Source organism: Gopherus flavomarginatus, chromosome 5 (assembly GCF_025201925.1).
Source record: "Gopherus flavomarginatus isolate rGopFla2 chromosome 5, rGopFla2.mat.asm, whole genome shotgun sequence".
NCBI classification, from domain to species: Eukaryota; Metazoa; Chordata; order Testudines; family Testudinidae; genus Gopherus; species Gopherus flavomarginatus.
Genome location: NC_066621.1, coordinates 7,368,421 through 7,376,580, shown reverse-complemented (window position 1 = coordinate 7,376,580; position 8,160 = coordinate 7,368,421). Strand labels below are relative to the sequence as shown.

Genomic DNA, 8,160 nt, shown 5'->3' with positions numbered 1-8,160 from the left:
TAATGCTCCCAACATCCATAGTAAGACACCTTTGAGATTCACTGAGGGATAGCATTATGGGGCAGGGCACACAACATTACGGAAGTCCAATGTGAATTAACAAAAATACCAAACTCTAAATCTTTAGGAGAAACCTGCTAAGCATTCTCCTCGCTGAACAGAATCCCTCACAAACTGAATAGCTATCAATAGATGTGGCTGCGTAATACAGTCAAAGTAAAACAGTCTGATGCAATGACCACAACAACTTACAACAACCCAAGGAGTACGGAGGAAGAGAGGGACATATTTGAGCTATCTTTTAAAAATGCCCAATAATCGGCTACTTAAGCAAGCATTTCATTGCTAACCCCCAGGCAAGACACAGAGAGGCTGACCTAGTCAATAAGGAGACTTTTTTTTTTTTTTTTTGTTTCAGAACGGTCTTTTAATAGGCTTCGTAAAGCCAGAGAACTGAATACAGGAATTCCTTCACCACTTCAAATACAATACCAATGGAATTATGTGCATTTCTTCCAGTAAAAACGGGACAATATAAACAAACATTTCCAAGAACCGCTCATGGAAAGTTGTTGCAAGTCTTAGTTCTGGGGGCTGTTACATTGTACAGTAAAAATACCTTTTTTTCTGCAGATCAAACTTACAAGTCACTTGTGTCTTTAGATATACCAAAGGCTGTCAGGCCTTTCACACCTCCCTTGCTATACACTAAAGGAGACTGCAGGAAATTTGCCTGTCACATCTCTCCGCTAAAGAAGTGAACGTAACTAGGCTGCTTGACCGGCATGCTAGTGGAATCCTGTGGCGGGGTGATGACTTACCAGTGTGGCGCCTCCTGCTGGTCATCCTGGGAATTAGCTTTTTCAGTCCAGAACGCCCTCTGCAGACCAGTGTCTCACGTGCCGCTGGCTCCTGTGTCCCTCCCAGACCCCAGTGCCCCTCTGCATCAGAGTTCTATCCCCAGCAGCCACCCAGGGGAACCCCCAACCCTCTCTCCCCACCTCACCTCAGTGGCTACTGCCAGTCACCATCTAGCCCCTCCTCCCTGGGGCAGACTGCAGTCTGTAAACCACTCATCATGGGCAAAGGGGGTTGGACCAGCTGCCTCTGCCTACTCCCAGGCTACACTTCCATAGCCACAGTACCTTTCCTGGCCTTTAGCAAGGCCTGCAGGTTTTTTCAGGCTGGAGCTCCCCAGCTCCTCTAGCCCTCCCCCAGCCCTGCTGCCCTCTAGGTACCCTGCTCAGCTGCCAACACCTCAGCTCCTGGCTCACAGCTCTTTTATAGGGCCAGCTGTGGCCTAATTGGGGTGTGGCCCAACTGTGGCTGATTCCCCCAATCAGCCTTTTCTTCTCGGCTTTCAGCCCCAGCCCTCTCCAAGGGCTTTTAACCCTTTCACAGGAGCGGGGTTACTGCCCCGCTACAAATCCATTGACTTATTTCCCAGACAGAGCATCAGGCGCTTATCAGCAATCAGCCTTGGCATTCCCTTTCCCATGGATCACTTCCATATCACAATCCTGGAGCACCAAACTCCCTTTTGGCATCGTGGTATTTGCCCCATTCATTTGATGTGCCTAAGAGAGTGGGGAGTGGTCAGCATCCACAGTGAAATGTCCTCCAGAAAGGTAGGGCTGTCACTGGCTGAGAGCCCCCCCATTGCCAAACATTCATTTCCCCCATCTCTTTTCACTATACTTTTTCCAAAAGGGCATGAGACTTTATTCTACAATACTTGCTTCAACTGCTGTGTTCTGGTAGGGGCTCTATTATGGGGGGAGGGATAGCTCAGTGGTTTGAGCATTGGCCTGCTAAATCCAGGCTTGTGAGTTCAATACTTGAGGGGGGCCATTTACAGAACTGAGGCAAAAATCTGTCAGGGGATTGGACTAGATGACCTCTTGAGGTCCCTTCTAACACTGATATTCTAAGTATCTACCATACGTAGCATATCTGGTCCTCATCACCATAACATCTCCAAACACCTCACATGAGGCAGGGAAGTACTTTTTCACATGTGGGGAATTCAGGTACAATGAAGCTAAGTGACTCACTAAAGACTACACTGGGAGACTGTGGTGGAGCAGGAAATTGTATCCAGGTCCCCAAAGCCCTAGGACACCACCCTAACCTCTGGCCCATCCTACCTGCCTGATTTCACACTATTCTTCCAGACTGTCAAGTAACAGCAGACAATTCTGATGCAAGTGTCGTAAGTCCCATTATACCAGCTACCCTTGGAAGTGGGATCTGGATTTGCCTCTATCCAGCCATAGACAGAGAACACTCTTATGTACTTCCAGGACAGAATCTCCTTTACTACCACCCCCAGCCACTGCCACCATGATTATGGCCTTAGCTATGGTTCCCTGACCTCCTTGTTCCTCAGACTGTAGATCAGGGATTCAGCATGGGCGTCACCACTGTGTAGAAGACAGAAACCATTTTGTCCTGCTCTGGGGAATGGGCGGACCTGGGCCACATGTACATGAAGATGGCCATCCCGTAGAACAGGGCCATGGCCATCAGATGGGAGGCACAGGTGGAGAAGGCCTTCCACTGGCCCTGGAGGGAGCAGATCCTCAGGACAGCAGTGACGCATACATAGGTGGCCAGGATGAAGGAGAAGGGGATGAGCAGGGTGAAGACGTCCCCACTGAAGATAACAGTCCCATTGTAGCTGGTGTCGGCACAGGCCAGCTGCATCACCGCCAGAATCTCGCAGAAGAAGGGGTCTATCTGGTTGGGGCCTCAGAAAGGCATCGACAGGCTGAAGATATGCACGATGGAGAGCAACAAGCTAACCATCCAGGAGCAAGCCACTAAGGCGATGCAGGCCCTGAGGCTCATGACCTCCATGTAGTGCAGTGGGAGGCACACCACCATGTAGCGGTCGTAGGCCATCACAGCCAGCAAGAGGCACTCATTAATCACACAGGACAGCACTATGTATATCTGCCCCTTGCAGCCGATGTAGGAGATGGCCCTGTGCCCAGACATCAGGCTGTGCAGCATGCCAGGGACGATGCTGGAGGCTTGCAGACGTCCAGGAAGGAGAGGCTGCTAAGGAAGAAGTACATGGGGGTGTGGAGGTGCAAATTGAGGCAGATCAGCCCAATGATCACCATGTTGCCAGGACGGTGACCAGGTAGGAAGCAAGGAACAGAGCCAGGTGCATGGCCTGCACCATGGGCCAGCTGGAAAGGCCCAGCAGGATGAACTCGATCACTAGTGTTTCGTTCCCCTTTCTCATGCTGCCAGTGGCCCACTGCCTGTGTGGAGGAAAGGGAAAGACAAAGAAACACTATCAGGGCCCTGTGCTGCTGCAGAATCTACCCCTTTCTCTGCACGATCTGAGCTCCCAAGTGGAGACAAAACATTCTGCAGGCCTTTGTATTTGCAGAGAAATCCTGCCCACTATTAAACGGGGAAGCCTGCCTGACTCTGCAGATGGCCTTCCTTGATATTTATACATGACAATCATGCCAATCAAACCTAGCTCTTCTATCGTGCTTATGAGCCAGGGACATTTTGTTGCCAATTGGCAGACAGTATACAGTTTTACAAGGATTCCCTGGGTCAGATGTATGGGTATTAAGTGACATATGAGGTCTCCACCAAGATCCAGTATTCCACTGATCATCATGAGTATTGCGGACTGTTTGTATGGATAATGTTTAAGGAATATGTAGCTGTGCTGAAAATTAGGTTCCCAAGGTCTGTAAGTTAAGGCAGGTCACCAGAAGATGGCAAACCTGCTCCTGACAGGTAGGAAGGGACACTTTTCTCTCCTTTGTGTGTATTGTGTAATGTCTGCTTCACAATGGAGGCCTGTCTACAAACTGAGCCGAACGCTAATCAAGAGACGGTGCAATCAACAAGAAAGAGGCACACGGGAAAAAACAGCCAGCGGGAGGTGTCCAGTTTATGAATAAAGGCATTGGATTGGGAGGTGTAACTGGGGGCATAGAGACACATCCAGGATCTTTTCCACAGGTGGGGCAAGCTGACAGTGTGACTTACCTCGTGAACGGACGATCACAGCCGGGCCTGGTTGTGAAACGCTGGAAGGATTTGGGGTGAACTTTTGCTCTGTAAGATGGGCAGTAACTAATTCCATCAATCTAGGGTCTAGAATGAGTGTTGTTTTTATTGTATATTGTAACTGTTTCTTTCCAGTACTTCTCCCTCCTCTTATTAGAATTAATAAACTCTTGACTGATGTCACTATAAAGGTATTTCAACGCTGTGTGCGGGGGAGAGCTGAGGTGGAAGTGGGACGCGAGGGTGTGCTGCTTCTTTGGGAGCAGCAGCTCTGTAAGTGCTGCAAGGGGCCAGTGGAGCAGGGGCTGGATGCTCCAGGGAGACGCTGGGAGGGTTCAGGGGTTGGAGTGTGCCGATCGCTACTCTGTAGAGAGAATAGGGCCAGCGTAGACATGGAAGGCAGTGTGTGTGTTGCCTGTGGCCGATGGAGTAGGAGAGATAACCCCCAGTAGGCACAGATATGGCTCCCTCACACTAAGGGCAGGTGGTAGTAAAGTGCCTGACTGGCCTGGGTTCCCCAGGCAAAGACGACTGTTGCCTGCCGACAGTGGGAAGGCAAAGTGAGGGCACGAGGCTTCAGCTGAGTTACTGAGCACGCTCCATCCACATGAGCATGCACGATACAAGCCAAGCAGCAGATCTGCGGGGTTCACATGACCCTGCATGCCCCTAATACGCATCTTCTCTGTCCCTGGGGAAGTGTTACACCACTTTTCGTCAGTCCATCTGTAACAATGCGGCCACTGGCAGGACACTACTGAGAGTGGACAAATTGCTTAGAGCAGGGCAGTCACAGCCCAAGGCTGAGGGTTCTTCACTAATAAGGCAAGCCAAACCAGCCAGACAGAGAGGACTTCGGTTTTACCCCACAGGCTAACTAGAAGTCATACAAGCAATTCCCTCAGACACTCCAGTTCCCTTGTATCACCACCAGCACCAGTCCTTATGAGGACGAATGGTTATGAAAACCAATACCTCAGTTAAAAAAAAAAGTTCTCCTGATCCCAAAGGACCAAGCCCCAGACCCAGGTCAACATACACGTCAAATCTTACCCACAAATCGCGCTGTTGCCAATCCTTTAGAATCTAAACTCTAAATATTTATTCATAAAAAGAAAGAAATGTAGATGAGAGTTAAAATTGGTTAAATGGAATCAAATACATATAACAATTGCAAAGTTTTTCATTCAGGCTTGTTTCAGACTTGATGGGATTACTGCTGATTTAAACCAATCAAGTCTCTGGAGTACAAATATTCCATCTTGGATGGGTCATTCAATCCTTTGTTAAAAGCTTCAGTTTCTAGCAAAGTTCCTCCAGCGGTTAGAAGCAGGATTGAAGACAAACTGGAGGGGTTTCCAGGGCCTTTTATATCCTCTGCATGTGGAAGGAAACCCCTTTGTTCTTACTGTGGAAAATCACAGCAGCAAGATGGAGTTTGGAGTCACATGGGCAAGTCACATGTCCATGCATGACTCAGTTTTCAGGTGGCAGCCATCGCTCACACGCTACCTTGAACCTTCCCAGGAAGGGTCCCATATGTGGACCCAAGGTCCAGTTAAGTGTTTCTTGATTGGGCACTTACTGAGAATAGTCCTTTCTCAAGAAGCTGTCCAAATGCTTCACTGATGCTACTTAGAATCAGACACATTTGGCTATGTACTAGTATCTCATATTCATAACTTCAAATACAAAAATGATGCTCACATATAGACAGCATAACTATAAACAGCAAATTACAACCTTTTCATAGACACCTTACTTGACCTCCTTTGTACAAGATTTGGTGCAACTATAGGACTTTGGTTGCAACAATGATCTATACGGTCACAGTTCATGTCAATAACGTCACACTATCTCACAGCAGTTGACACAAGGGGTTGGTATCATTCTGATGTGAAGTGTCACTACACTGATGTTGCTTGGCTGCTTGATCAGTTTTTGAAACAAAGATGGGAATGGAAAACGAAAGGGCTGAAATGTGCCTGGCTCGGCTAGCTGGCAGGTAATGAGAGATGGGCCAAGTATCTCCAAAGGAATACCAGGGACACACAGGATTTATTGGAGGGTGAAACAACTAAAAGAAATAGGATGGAATTAAGAAAGGGAGAAATTTAGGCTGGAAATCAGGGACCATTCCCTAACTGTGATATCTATTAGCCAGCTAAATTGTCAGTGAAATTCTTATTGCTTTGCCCACTGAAAGCCAGACTAGACTCAGGCCTGGAAAATAGACTCACGAGGATTGATCCCACATGAGTGGGAACACGAAAAGGCCAATGGATTTTTCTGATTTCTGTGGTGCACTGTACATGAAGCCCAAACACATGGGCGGTACGTGCATTTCCCCAGCTGATAAGGAGCAGGTAGAATCTAAGCATTGCTCAGGCTGGGAGAATCAGAAATGATCTCCACTCTGATCAGGAAGTGGGCGTGCTCATGTCTAGGGAAACAGTCTCCGATCCATCTGTCATATTCTAGATCCTGACGAAACTTTGCTCTGCACCCACAGAATTGTTTTGAAAGGATGCCCCTGCTTTCATCCTTGGGCCTACTCCTCAGCTGTACATTGGTGTAGCCCTGTGGATTTGACCCACTTGCTCCTACTTAATGAGTAGGAGTCTTGAAATGTTGTCAGTGAGGGAAAGATAAGTTACTGCAGGTAGTCGCTGTTCTTCTGCAGCCACCACGTACCATGGAAAGTGCCTCCTTACGGCATCTACATTTATAATTCAGAAGGGACATGTGTTTTTAGACAAAATTTGCATAGAGAGTGCAAGAAATCTCCATGCTTTGAAGCCAATATTACAGAGGAAACAGGATGATGGACAAATTTACCTCTTCCAATATCTGTTCCACTCCTTTGCCCAGCCCCATGAAGACACTTAGGTCAAGATCTGAGTTCCCTGTTTGTGCATCTGCACCAGTCCTTCCTGCCATCTGCATCATATGCAAGAAAAAGGAGTGATATACCACAGTGGCCCATAAACACAAGAAGGATCAACGGGTCCAGGCAGAAACCTTAGATGCAGGAAAGTTAAAAAGAGCTGCAAGCTGAAAGAGGATCAGAATATTGTCATTCACATACAAGGGCAAGACTGTGTGGCAGCCGAAGCCTGGTACCATAAAACATGTTACAGAGATTGCACAAGATTTTTGACAAAGTCAGCAAATAAGAATAAGCCTACATGTCCAAAGCAGATGTACACCAAAGCCTACAAGATAGTCTGTGCCACCATCATCTGACAAAGGCTGATTGTAAACAGCCAGTGTTGCAGATGACAAGACTTACCAAGGCATGACTTCAGAGGTATGCAAACAGAAAGGTCTTGATAGTACAAGACTGCAGAATGATGACCCAGCCACAATGAACATTCTGTGCTCTTCAAGATGGACTAGTGGTTTAAATTCAGGTGTTGTTGCCACCAATGAGATTACAAACTACTTTCTTGCTGCTCAAGAGAAAGGTGACATTGCATTGATGGACTTCTTGAACCAATGACAGCTTTCTGCTATTCCGGACATGTTTTTCTCCCATTGAAAGCCAGAAACTGGAAACATTCAGTGATCAAGTCAAACCAAAACAAAAGCAAAAGGAGCTGGCAAAGACATAGTTCTTCATAATGACAAGAAACACTTTGCCAGGATTCTTGTCTTAGGTCTGTAGCCTATAGGTATAGGTATTGGCTAGGCAACACATAGGTATGAGGTAGGATATAGGTATAAATTAAAGCTGTAATGCAGGAAGCTTAGCATAAGGTCTTATCACAAATAAATAACCAAGTGACTCTAAGTCACAGGATTCCACAAGATCTAATGTTGTGATAAACAAAACTGACTAAACTGCTGACAGGTCGCCGCATAATGTCAGTTGACACTAGTGTAGATCATTTAGGATAAGAACAGCAAATGTTCAACCACAGAAGTGCCATGGTAACCAACTGATGTATATCCTAATAAGCTTACGATAATTAATATACTAACCTATGAGAAGAGCGAACCCCAGAATTATCAGGGTAAGGAAGTTTAGAAATAGACAGGGGACATCCTCATGAATATTCACGGTAGTCACAGAACCCCAGCCCACAATCAGGGCTAAGCACAACTTAAGCTGCT

General features: G+C 47.0%; 1 pseudogene; it reads right to left on the bottom strand.

Moving 5' to 3' along the window:
• Positions 1–2,359: 2,359 nt before the first annotated feature.
• LOC127051401 (olfactory receptor 13-like) lies at positions 2,360–3,253 on the bottom strand (annotated as a pseudogene).
• Positions 3,254–8,160: the final 4,907 nt, after the last annotated feature.